The 12,026-nt window shown below is 42.9% G+C and overlaps 1 protein-coding gene and 1 pseudogene across 10 annotated transcripts in view; one reads left to right on the forward strand and one right to left on the reverse strand.

The window, feature by feature from the left end:
• Positions 1 to 12,026, reverse strand: part of KLHL3 (kelch like family member 3) — a 272,614-nt gene that overhangs the window by 136,314 nt on the left and 124,274 nt on the right. The gene's annotated exons all lie outside the window — the stretch shown is intronic.
• On the forward strand, positions 258 to 10,289 carry LOC101011085 (annotated as a pseudogene).

Below are 12,026 nucleotides of genomic sequence, written 5' to 3' on the forward strand. Positions count from 1 at the left end.
AAGCCCGCGGCCTGTGCCGCTCCCGCCTCCCCTTCTGCCAGCTCGCTCTCATTCCCGAGCGCCCTACTGTCCCTTGACATGGGTCCCTCCCTGCCCTCCGCGCACCGCCGCGATTCATTTCCTCCTAGCACTGCGGCTGTTCCCAGTGTTTCTCCCCCTCCCCTATCCTCATCCCCGCGCCCAACTCCGCAGTGGCGTTCGCGCCAGCCCCTTGAGAGACATGTCAGTTCAGCCAATCACCGTGATCCCCTCGCACCCACTTCCGTTTTCGGCAGCTGTTGGACGGGCGCGCTCCCCGGTGCGCGCTTGCCCCGGCGCCCCCAGCATGCAGAGCCTGTCTGCCACCCCCTCGCCTTCTGCAGCCCAGGGCTTTGCAGGGGAGAGAGCAGGAGGCGCGCTGGGGGCCATTCCCAGCGGATGCGGCCTGGGGCGCCACGCGCGGGCTTTTTGAAAACTTGACGTTGGGGTTGGGGGCCCGGATCTACCCGCCGCCTTTCCGCTTGTCCGCTACACCTGGCGTCCCCGCCCCACCTCCCGCCCGCACAAAGATGGAGGGCAGAGGCCTGGTCCACGAAGGCGGTTATTAACCGTTTACGGTGGGCCGACATGCGGTTAAACTAAAACTTTGCCACGTGGCCCTGCGCAAAAGCGAGCCCGAGGCGGCGGTGTGAAAGACAACGGAACCAAAGAGATTCCGACATTACGAACCAGACGAGGCGCTACATCCCTGCCACCCTCCCGCCATCCTTGAAGCCCTCCCACGACGCCCTCTCAGAAGAAGGCCCTTTCAGGTCCCCTTGGCATACTCCAAAATTTTCATTTAACCTCAGTGAATGGGTTTTTATGTGTAATTTACATCATCCATGTGTTGCTTTCTTTCAACTAGAATGTTAGTTTTTTGTTTTTGTTTTTTTTTTTGGGGGATGAGTTTCACTTTTGTTGCCGAGGCTGGAGTGCAGTGGGGCAATCTCGGCTCAGCAGCCTCCGCCTCCTGGGTTCAAGCTGTTCTCCTGCCTCAGCCTCCTGAGTAGCTGAGATTACAGGCGCCCACCACCATGCCCGGCTGATTTTTGTATTTTAGTAGAGATGGGGTTTCACCATGTTGGTCAGGCTGGTCTGGAACTCCTGACTTCAGGTGATCCATCTGCCTCGGCCTCCCAAAGTGCTGGGTTACAGGCGTTAGCCACCGCGCCTGGCCTAGAATGTTAGCTTTGCTTGTTTTTTGTGTTTTGTTTTGTTTTTTCTTTTTTTGAGACGGAGTCTCGCCCAAGCTGGAGTGCTACCGCACGATCTTGGTTTACTGCAACCTCTGCCTCCCAGGTTCAAGCGATTCTCCTGCCTCAGCCTCCCGAGTAGCTGGGACTACAGGCACTCACCACCACTCCTGACTAATGTGTGTATTTTTTAGTAGAGACAGGGTGAACATGTTGGCCGGACTGGTCTCAAACTCGTGACCTAGTGATCCTCCCGCCTCGGCCTCCTAAAAGTAGAATGTTAGCTTTTTAAAGGTGTTGGTTAGACGAACGTTTTACAGAGAGAGAGATCATATAGCCCTAAGTCACTGCTTTTAGTGCCCTCACTCAGATGGGAATGGAAGAAAATTACAACGGCTTCCATTTATTGAGCCTTTGTGTGCCAAGCAAGATACATGGGGTGGGACATAGTTAATATGAGGCATTACGTGACCAAAAGCCTCCAAAACTATATGGTAAATACTGAAGAAGTTAAGAGGAATTCCTCACCGTATCCTCAAGTATTCAGGAGAGATTTAGGAAAGAATTGGAAGTTGCACTGAACCTCAGAGCCAAAGACTAGTTAGTATCCTAAACAAATTAAGGCTGGAACAGAAAACCAAATACCACAAGTTCTCACTTATAAGTGGGAGCTACACATTGAGTACATATGGACACAAAAGAAGGGAACATTAGGTCTTTTTTAAGGATGGCGGGTGGGAGGAGGGTGAGGACTGAAAAACTACCTATAAGGTATTATGCCGGTGACTTGGGTGACAAAATTATCTATACACCAAACCCCCAAGACAATTTACCCACATAACAAACCTCCACATGTATCCCTTGAACCTAAAATTAAAAATTGGAAAGGAAAAAAAAAAAGATTTCTACATGGAGTTTACTTGAGCAAAATCCAGAGGGAACATAAGCTTCAAGAGACAGGGAGTGGACCAGTTAGTTTGAGAGGAGCAGGCAGTTTTAGATAGAAAACAGTAAGAGGTAAGACAGGTTGAGGGTCTTTGATACTATGAAATGATACTATGGAATGTGTTGAATCTTAGGTTAAGTAGTTAGGGGGATATTGTAACAAAGGTAAATAGATGGACTAAAGTTTGAGGGTAAACTCGTCTGGTCTATCACTTACCCTGTAACCATCCAGTTATGTGACTTTGGGCAAGTTACTTAACCTTTTTAAAAATGTAATCAGTTTTATTATCTTAAAATGGGAATAGTAAAACATCTTTCTGTTGTAGTGAAAATTAAAGAGATTCTACATGTATACATGCCTGGCACATAGTAAGTGCTCAGTTTGTCCAATTATATGAATCCTATGCCTGGTGGTGGCAATATGGCTGTAAACAACAGACAAAAACCTCTGCCCTCATGATGTTTACATTCTAGTAGGAAGAAGCAGACAGTAAACAAGAGTGGTATATGGCATGTTAGATAGTGATAAATTACATTGGAAAAAAAAACGAAAGAGGACAGGAGAAAGCTATTAACCATGTTATTACGAAAAAAAAAAATTCAAATGTCAGGATTTGCCTATTGATAATAAAGAAAAGGGAAAGTGGGCTGGGCACAGTGGCTCATGCCTGTAATCCCAGCACTGTGTGGGGGGCTGAGGCAGGCAGATCACTTGAGGTCAGGAGTTCAAGACCAGCATGGCCAACAAATTGAAACCCCATGCGTGGTGGCGCATGCCGTAATCCCAGCTACTTGGGAGGCTAAGCAGGAGAATTGCTTGAATGCAGGAGGCAGACGCTACTGTTAGCGGAGATGGCACCACTGTTTTAGAGTCATCCAAATCTTAAACCAGTAAAAGATGAACTTCCGAAGGAATAAAGACTATAACTTACGAAAACTGTTACTTTAGGAATTTACAATTTTAGTAGATAGTTTTTGCCTACATTGTTTTTAAATAATAGTTTACCAGCAGTGCCCAACCTTTCTGGCACCAAAGGCCTATTTCATGAAAACAATTTTTCCACAGACCAGGATGTAGTTTCAGGATGATTCAAGTGCATTACATTTATTGTGCACTTTATTTCTATTATTATTGCATCATAATATTCAATGAAATATAATAATTATACAACTCACTATAACATAGAATCAGTGGGAGTCTTGAGCTTGTTTTCCTGCAACTAGCCGGTTCCCATCTGGGGGTGACACCCAAAGTGTGTTGCTTATGTCCAGTTTACTCCATAATCTCGTTTTGGTTGCTGTCACTGCAGAAAACCCTGCATCACAAATATAGGATGCTGGAAATGGAAGCAGGCTTTTCAGTGCTTTTGTGGCAATCTCAGGATATTCCACCTTGACTTTAATCCAGAATGTATGGAAATTTGAAGTTGTCTCAAACATACAAGGTCACCGTCACCTGCAATCTCAAGCAGTTGATCCTCTTCCAGTATGGACAAAATCGGTTCTCCTGGCTTATTCACAAATGGGTGGTGGATCCATTCCTTCCCAGTTCAGGGTTTTTTTGTGGTTGGCAAGTAAAGCTGAAACTCTTTTGAAGCTGAGCTAGGTGATCATGCACCAGCTGGGAGAAAGAAGGTCCTGGCTCAGCCTCTTTCAAAATCTCTGCTAATGTTTGAAACATGTCAGAAATCCCAATGTTCACTCGTCGCCCCCAAAATTCCAGTTTGGTTTTGAATGCAGCCCCTTTATCTGCTGATTTGAACACAGTTGTTGTTCTCCCCTGAAGTGACAGATTGAATTCGTTGAGCAGGCTGAATGTGTCACACAAGTAAACAAGTTTTGCCACCCATTCTATGTCACTGAAATGTGCTGCCAGTGGTGACTGTTTTTGTAAAAGAAATCTCTGGAGTGGCTCTCATAACTCAAAAACTCTGGCCAGTTATCTACCTTTAGAAAGGCATCTCATTTCTTATACACATCTCACAGAGTTGCACAAATAGACGTGAGTTAAGGGCATGCACTTTAATGTCATTGATAATTTTAATCACATCCTGCAAAACGTTAAGTTTGGGTGATGATTTTCAGCTACCCAGCATTTCTCTATAGATGACACAGTGCATAGACTCACATTCAGAAGTGACCTCTTTGACCTGAGTAGTGAAACCAGAAAGTCATCCAGTCATGTCAGCCACTCTGTGCATATACTGACACAAAATGACCAATTCCGTTTTCCTATATGTAATCATTCGAAGTCTTGAATAGTTCTGCACCTGTGTGTTGGTTGGCAACAAAAGTGCACATAACATATCCCCCTGCACATCCTCCTGAAAAAGATATGGCACAATAACAAGCATTGTTGTCTTGTTATCAACATCGGTAGACTCATTAACCTGGATTGCATACCATTGTGATGCATTAATCCTCTCTAGCAATTGTGCCCCAATATCCTCTGCTATTTCATCAGTTTGTCTAGTTATGGTACTAGCCGAAAAAGGAACACGTGCCACCTTTTGAACTCCAGCCTCTCCTAAAAGTTCATGATAAATGTCCTTAGCAGCAGGCAGGAACAACTCTTCACCAGCGGTAAAGGGCTTCTTAGCTTTAGCAATGCAGTTAGCTGCTAAGAATGATGCTCTCAGTACAGATACATTTGATGAAGTGGTGGCCTTCAATAATTGCTTCTGGTTTTTTGTTTGTTTGTTTTTCAGACAGGGTCTTGCTCTTTCACCCAGGCTGGAGTGCAATGGCACAATCTTGGCTCACTGCAACCTCTGCCTCCTGGGTTCACGTGATTCTCATGCCTCAGTCTCCCGAGTAGCTGGGACTACAGGTGCACACCACCACACCCAGCTAATTTTTGTATTTTCAGTTGAGACAGGGTTTCGCCATATTGGTCAGGCTGGTCTCAAACTCCTGGCCTCAAGCAACCACCCACCTCAGCCTCCCAAAGTGCTGGGATTACAGGTGTGAGCCACCGTGCCTGGCCAATTGCTTCTGCTCTTTGTGTTCATTTGAAAAACTTTTGAAAAACTCCAAAGCCTTGACTTTTAATACAAGGTGCTAGGTCTCCATGTGGAGAAGCAGTTTTGAAGGTTTCATGGCTTTGCTGGATAGCCAGTTGCCATATGTTATACAAAGCGGGCTTGTAGAATGTTAATCACCTGTTGCAATGAACCTGTAATTTAAGTAGGACTCTTGGTGTTTTCTTTTAAATGCAGCTTTATTTTTGATGGCAGTCTTAATGTCTTCTGATGTCTCATGATTCGGTCTGTCCCCCTTGACAAAGAAGCTCTCCAGTGACATTTGTTTTTTACTCATTTTGGCTAGGGTTAGCTTGTGGGCTAACAAAACTGTGACTGAGACAAATGCATAGCGTGGGAAAGAGGCACGGATGGAAGTGGTAAATAAAATAATGGGCAGGCCATGCTCAGACTAAAATAAGTGTCAGATTCTGACAGCCTGCCACCACTTGTAGCTGTACAATTGAAGTACATCAATTCGCTTGCCACTATAAAGCCTACCACCAGCCATGGCTTAATTGTCACTTGCCACTTGCTGATAGGGTTTTGATATGAGTCTGTGATTTATTATGGTCTCTGTGCAGTCAAACCTCCCTGCTAATGTTAATCTGTATTTGCAGCCACTCCCCTGCATTAGCATTACCACCTCAGCTCCATCTCAGATCATCAGGCATTAGATTCTCATAAGAAGTGCACAACCTAAATACCTCGCATGTGCAGTTCACAATAGGGTTCATGCTCCTATGAGAATCTAATGCCACCACTGATGTGACAGTAGGTGGAGATCAGGAGGTAATGTGAGCAATGGGGAGCAGCTGTAAATACAGATGAAGCTTCACTCGCTCACCCAACACTCACCTCCTGCTGTGCGGCCCAGTTCCTAATGGACCATAAACCGATACCAGTCCATGGCCCGGGAGGTGGGATCCCCTGACCTATACCACCTAAATGGGGATCCATTAGGGTTTTCATTTCTATTGACTAATAAAGCTTCATAGAGGCAAATGTCAGGTCTAGACAACTTACATATAGTAGGGTGGAGGGATGATCAGAGACAATACAAGAATGTTGTAGAGACATTAAGAAAGCCAGGATACACGCAGTATGATTGGAATGTTAAGTTTTTTTGTGTCAGTTTGTTTGTTTTTTGAGACAAGAGTCTTACTCTGACACCCAGGCTGGAATGCAGTGGTGCAATCTCAGCTCACTGCAATCTCCACCTCCAGGGTTCAAGCCATTCTCCTGCCTCAGCCTCCTGAGTAGCTGGAATTACAGGCATGTGCCACCATTCTTGGCTGATTTTTGTATATTTAGTAGAGTTGGGGTTTCACAGTGTTGACCAGGCTGGTCTTGAACTCCTGACCTCAGGTGATCCACCTGCCTCTGGCTCCCAAAGTACTGGGATTACAGGCATGAGCCAACACACCAGGCCAGAATGTTAGATTCTTTTTGGAGATTAGATCAGTAAAGGTAGGGACAGTCAATAAAAGGAGTGTTATGTAAACACTTAAATGATGCAGTCAATTTCCTACTCTAGGTCATTAAGGGGGAAAAACTATTTTTTTCTACTTTGCCTTTTAGATCATTGCCTGAGTTTACTTTGTTTCTTTAACTTGCTTACAGGTATCTCAGCCTTCAAAAATAAAACATTTAAAAATATAACTGAAATTTAGACTACCTTTGGCTTCCATGCCTCCTGCAAGCTTGATTACAAAAACCTAATGGAAGGTGATGGTTACACAAGTCATAGAACCACACACTAAAAAGAGTGTGTTTTAATATATCTAAATTATACATAGAAAGAGAAAGAATGAACTGAGAAAGAAAGGAAAGACTATGGCCAGCTATATTTCCAGAAAGCAGCAACTGTGATTTTTTTAAAATCAACTTTTTAAAATTACATCCATGTTTATTGTGCAGTTAGGATTCTGCTATGAACTAAATTGTGCACCCCTGGTCCCCACTCTCAAATTCATATATTGAAGTCATAACTCCCAGTACCTCCAAATGTAACCATAATTGAAGATAAGGTTTCAAAAGAGGTGATTACATTAAAATGATGTCATTAGGATGGGGCCCTACTTCAATATGTCTGGTGTCACAAGAAGAGACAACAGGAGCACAAGTGCATAGAGGGACGACCATCTGCAAGCCAAGGAGGAGAGGCCTCAGAAGAACCCCAAAATGCCAGCACTTTATCTTTGACCTCCATCCTCCAGAACTAGGAGAAAATAAATTTCTATTGTTTAAGCCACTCATTCTGTAATATTTTGTTATGACAGCATTAGCAAACTAGTACAGGTTCCATTTTTATTTATTCAGGGTGAACATTTCAAAAGGGCATTCTTTGCCACTTGTGGTGAAAGTATATTTTTTCTAGTGGACCCTAACAACTCATATCAAAAGCTTTTTTTTTTTTTTTTTTGAGACGGAGTCTCGCTCTGTCACCCAGGCTGGAGTACAGTGGCCGGATCTCAGCTCACTGCAAGCTCTGTCTCCCAGGTTTATGCCATTCTCCTGCCTCAGCCTCCCGAGTAGCTGGGACTACAGGCGCCCGCCACCTCACCCAGCTAGTTTTTTTTTGTATTTTTAGTAGAGACGGGGTTTCACCGTGTTAGCCAGGATGGTCTCGATCTCCTGACCTCGTGATCCGCCCGTCTCGGCCTCCCAAAGTGCTGGGATTACAGGCTTGAGCCACCGCGCCCGGCTCAAAAGCTTTTAAATTTGGCCCATTCTTTTGAACCATCAATTACACTTCCAGAATTATATCACAGTGAAATAATTCAGGACCTATATAAGGATTTAGCTATAAAGATATTTATTTTAATTTGTTTATACTAGAAAAAAAGTTGGAAATGACCTAATAGTCCCAAAATAGCTATCTAATAAATAGGGAAACAATTAAGTGCTCCAGGTAAGAATACTATATTATGAAGTACTAAAATTGATATTACAGAGGAAAAAGTCATGACTTGCATTTAGATATAAATCTCATACCGTCAAGATAATGTATAAAAAGTCACACTATTTATTTTGCCAAATCAAATTAAGTCTGACTTAATTTGAACCCCATACTTGTCAGAATGGCAAAAATGTCAACATGTCATTACGGGGGTTCCTTCTACCTTTTTTCATGCAAAGGCACTTGCCTCTCTCTCTTTAATAAAATGCTTTTTGTGGAGGGAAGAAAAAAAAAAAAAACCCAAGAGGAGGATTGTCTTTAAAAGGGTCTCTCCTGAGGTGAGAAAATGAACAGACCATTTTGTTGTGGTGATGTTAATTGTACCTTGTTCTTCTGCCTGTATATTCCCTTGCCTCAAGAGCAAAATCTAGGCTTTTAGACAGGAGAATTGTATTTGTCTCTTCCAGATGGAAGGAAATGTTGAAGGAGAGCTGGGCGCAGTGGCTCATGCCTGTAATCCCAGCGCTTTGGGAGGTTGAGGCGGGTGGATCACGAGGTCAGGATATTGAGACTATCATGGCTAACACGGTGAAACCCCGTCTCTACTAAAAAATACAAAAAATTAGCTGAGGCAGGAGAATGGCATGAACCCGGGAGGTGGAGCTTGCGGTGAGCCGAGATCGCGCCACTGCACTCCAGCCTGAGTGACAGGGCGAGACTCCGTCTCAAAAAAGAAAAAAAAAAGTTGAAGGAGGAGGGCTTAGTGTGAATAAAAGATAGCTTCCCAAGTCTAGAAGTGACAAGAAGCTTCTGAGTTTTCCCCACTGGAGGAAGCCAGTATACAGCCCCCTCCACCCCCAACTCCACCCCATCCCCCACATCATTGATAACACTGAAGGCTGAACATTAATTATCTTGAAAGTAAGGTATACCACCTTGGTGTTGGAACCAGATCCACGTAAACCTGGAACTTTTGTATACACAACTCTAGTAATAACAGGGATTGAATTGCCAGCCAGATGGGTAGGAGGTTGAGGCAGATGATCAGAATTAGAGGACTAAACAAATTGAAACATTTCTCAGAATATCTGTTCCCTAAAACACACACACCCAAGTACATACACATGCACAAACTCATACACAGAATATGTACCTTCTAAATTGAAAGTATTTAGAGCTTTCTACTGTCATTTATTTATCATTTCATTTAATTCATTCATGGGCTAGGTGTTGTGAATAAAGAAAAGTCTCTGGCCTCTAGTCTTGGGAGCTCAACAGTCTTGGGAGAAAGAGAAAATCAACAATTAAAATACATATGACAAGTAGTATAACAGAAGTTGTAAACACAGTGTATTAGGATAGAAATGAAGAAACCCAGAGTTCAGTAAATTCTTCAAATGAAAACTGACTTCGGAAGTACATATAATATTTAGGCCTACAAGAAGGTACAGGAAACGGTGTGTGTACATGCTGTGTTTGGAATTGAAAAGTAACTATCAAAAATGTGATGGTGTGCTTTGCAGATGCCGCCACTGAGGAAAACCCTATACTACCAGCCATGGTCAACCCCACCATGTTCTTTGACATTGCCGTCGTCGGCGAGCCCTTGGGCCGCGTCTCCTTCGAGCTGTTTGCAGACAAGTTTCCAAAAACAGCAGAAAATTTTCATGCTCTGAGCATTGGAGAGAAAGGATTTGGTTATAAGGGTTCCTGCTTTCACAGAATTATTCCAGGGTTTATGTGTCAGGGTGGTGACTTCACACGCCATAATGGCACAAGTCCATCTATGGGGAGAAATTTGAAGATGAGAACTTCATCCTAAAGCATACAGGTCCTGGTCCTGACATCTTGTCCATGGCAAATGCTGGACCCAACACAAATGGTTCCCAGGTTTTCATCTGCACTGCCAAGACTGAGTGGTTGGATGGCAAGCATGTCTTTGGCAAAGTGAAAGAAGGCATGAATATTGTGGAGGCCATGGAGCACTTTGGGTCCAGGAATGGCAAGACCAGCAAGAAGATCACCATTGCTGACTGTGGACAACTTGAATAAGTTTGACTTGTGTTTTATCTTAACCACCAGACCATTCCTTCTGTAGCTCAGGAGTGCACCCCTCCACCCCATTTGCTCACAATATCCTAGAATCTTTGTGCTCTCGCTGCAGTTCCCTTTGGGTTCCATGTTTTCCTTGTTCCCTCCCATGCCTGCTGGATTGCAGAGTTAAGTTTATGATTATGAAATAAAAACTAAATAACAAAAAAAAGTGATGGTATATATTAGTTTCCTATTGCTGCTGTAAGAAATTACCAGAAATTTAGTGACTTAAAAAAAACCACACAAATATATTATAGTTCTGTAGGTCAGAATCAAGGTGTTGGCAGGGCTGTGTTTCTTTCTGTGTTTCTTTCTTTCTTTCTGGAGGCTCTATAAGAGAATCTCATTCCCTGCCTTTTCCAGCTTCAAATGCCAGCCTCATATTCCTTGGCCTGTGGTCCTCTTCCATATTCAAAGCCAACAATAAGCCAGTTGAGACTTTCTCACTGACACTAACTCTTCTGTCTCCCAGATAATCCTGGTGCAATGGACTGAATGTGCCCCCCAAAATTAAAATGTTGAAACCCTAATCCCAATGTGACAGTATTTGGAGGTGGGACCCTGAGGAGGTAATTAGGTCATGAAAGTGAAGCCCTCATGAATGGGATTAGTGCCCTTATAAGAAGAGCCCAGAGGGCTAGCTAGCTCTCTTTCTACCAAGTGAGGATACAATGAATGAGAAGTAGGCAGACTGCAACCTGGATGGGGCCCTCACCAGAACCCAACCATGCTGGCACTCTGATCTTGGAGTTGTAGCCTCCAGAACTGTGAGAAATAAATTTTTGTTGTTTATAAGCCATTCAGGATATGGTACTTTGTTATAGCAGCCCAAACTAAGACACCAGAATAATCCCTTTATTATAAAGTCAGCTGATTAGCAACCTTAATTCCTCTTTGTCATGTAACATAACACATTCTCAGGTCCCAGGGATTAAAATGTGGACGTGTTTGCAAGACCATTATTCTGTCTACCTAAGGTGGGAACAAGAAAACTAGCCTGATGAATAGAACAGTACCTCACATCTCAATATTAATGCTGAATGTAAATAACCTAAATGCTCCACTTAAAAGATACAGAATGGCAGACTGAATAAAAATCCACCAACCAAGTATCCGCTGTCTTCAAGAGATTTGCCTGATACATAAGGAGTCACATAAACTTAAGGTAAAGAGGTGGAAGAAGATATTCCATGCAAATGGACACCAGAAGCAAGCAGGAGTAGCTATTCCTGTGTCAGATGAAACAGACTTTAAAGTAATAATAGTTTAAAAAGACAAAGAGGGATATTATATAATGATAAAAGGATTAGCCCAACAGGAAAATTTCACAATCCTAAATATATATGCACCTAACACTGGAGCTCCCAAATTTATAAAACAATTACTATTAGACCTAAGAAATGAGATAGACAGCAACACAATAATAGTGGGGGACTTCAATACTCCACTGACAGCACTAGACAGGTCATCAAGACAGAAAGTCAACAAAGAAACAATGGATTTAAACTGTACCCTAGAACAAATGGACTTAACAGATATTTACAGAACATTCTACCCAACAACTGCAGAATATACATTATTTTCATCAGCACGTGGAACATTCACCAAGATAGACCATATGATAGTCCACAGAACAAGTCTTCATAAGTTTAAGAAAATCAAAATTATATCAAGTACTCTCTCAGACCAAAGTAAAATAAAATTGGATATTAACTCCAAAAGGAACCCTCAAAATTATACAAATACATGGAAATTGGAAAATAAGTTATCTGCTCCTGAATGACCTTTGGGTCAACAATGAAATCAATATGGAAATTAGAAAATTCTTTGAATGAACAATAATAGTGACAC

This window comes from Papio anubis, chromosome 5 (genome assembly GCF_008728515.1).
Source record: "Papio anubis isolate 15944 chromosome 5, Panubis1.0, whole genome shotgun sequence".
Taxonomy (NCBI): domain Eukaryota; kingdom Metazoa; phylum Chordata; class Mammalia; order Primates; family Cercopithecidae; genus Papio; species Papio anubis.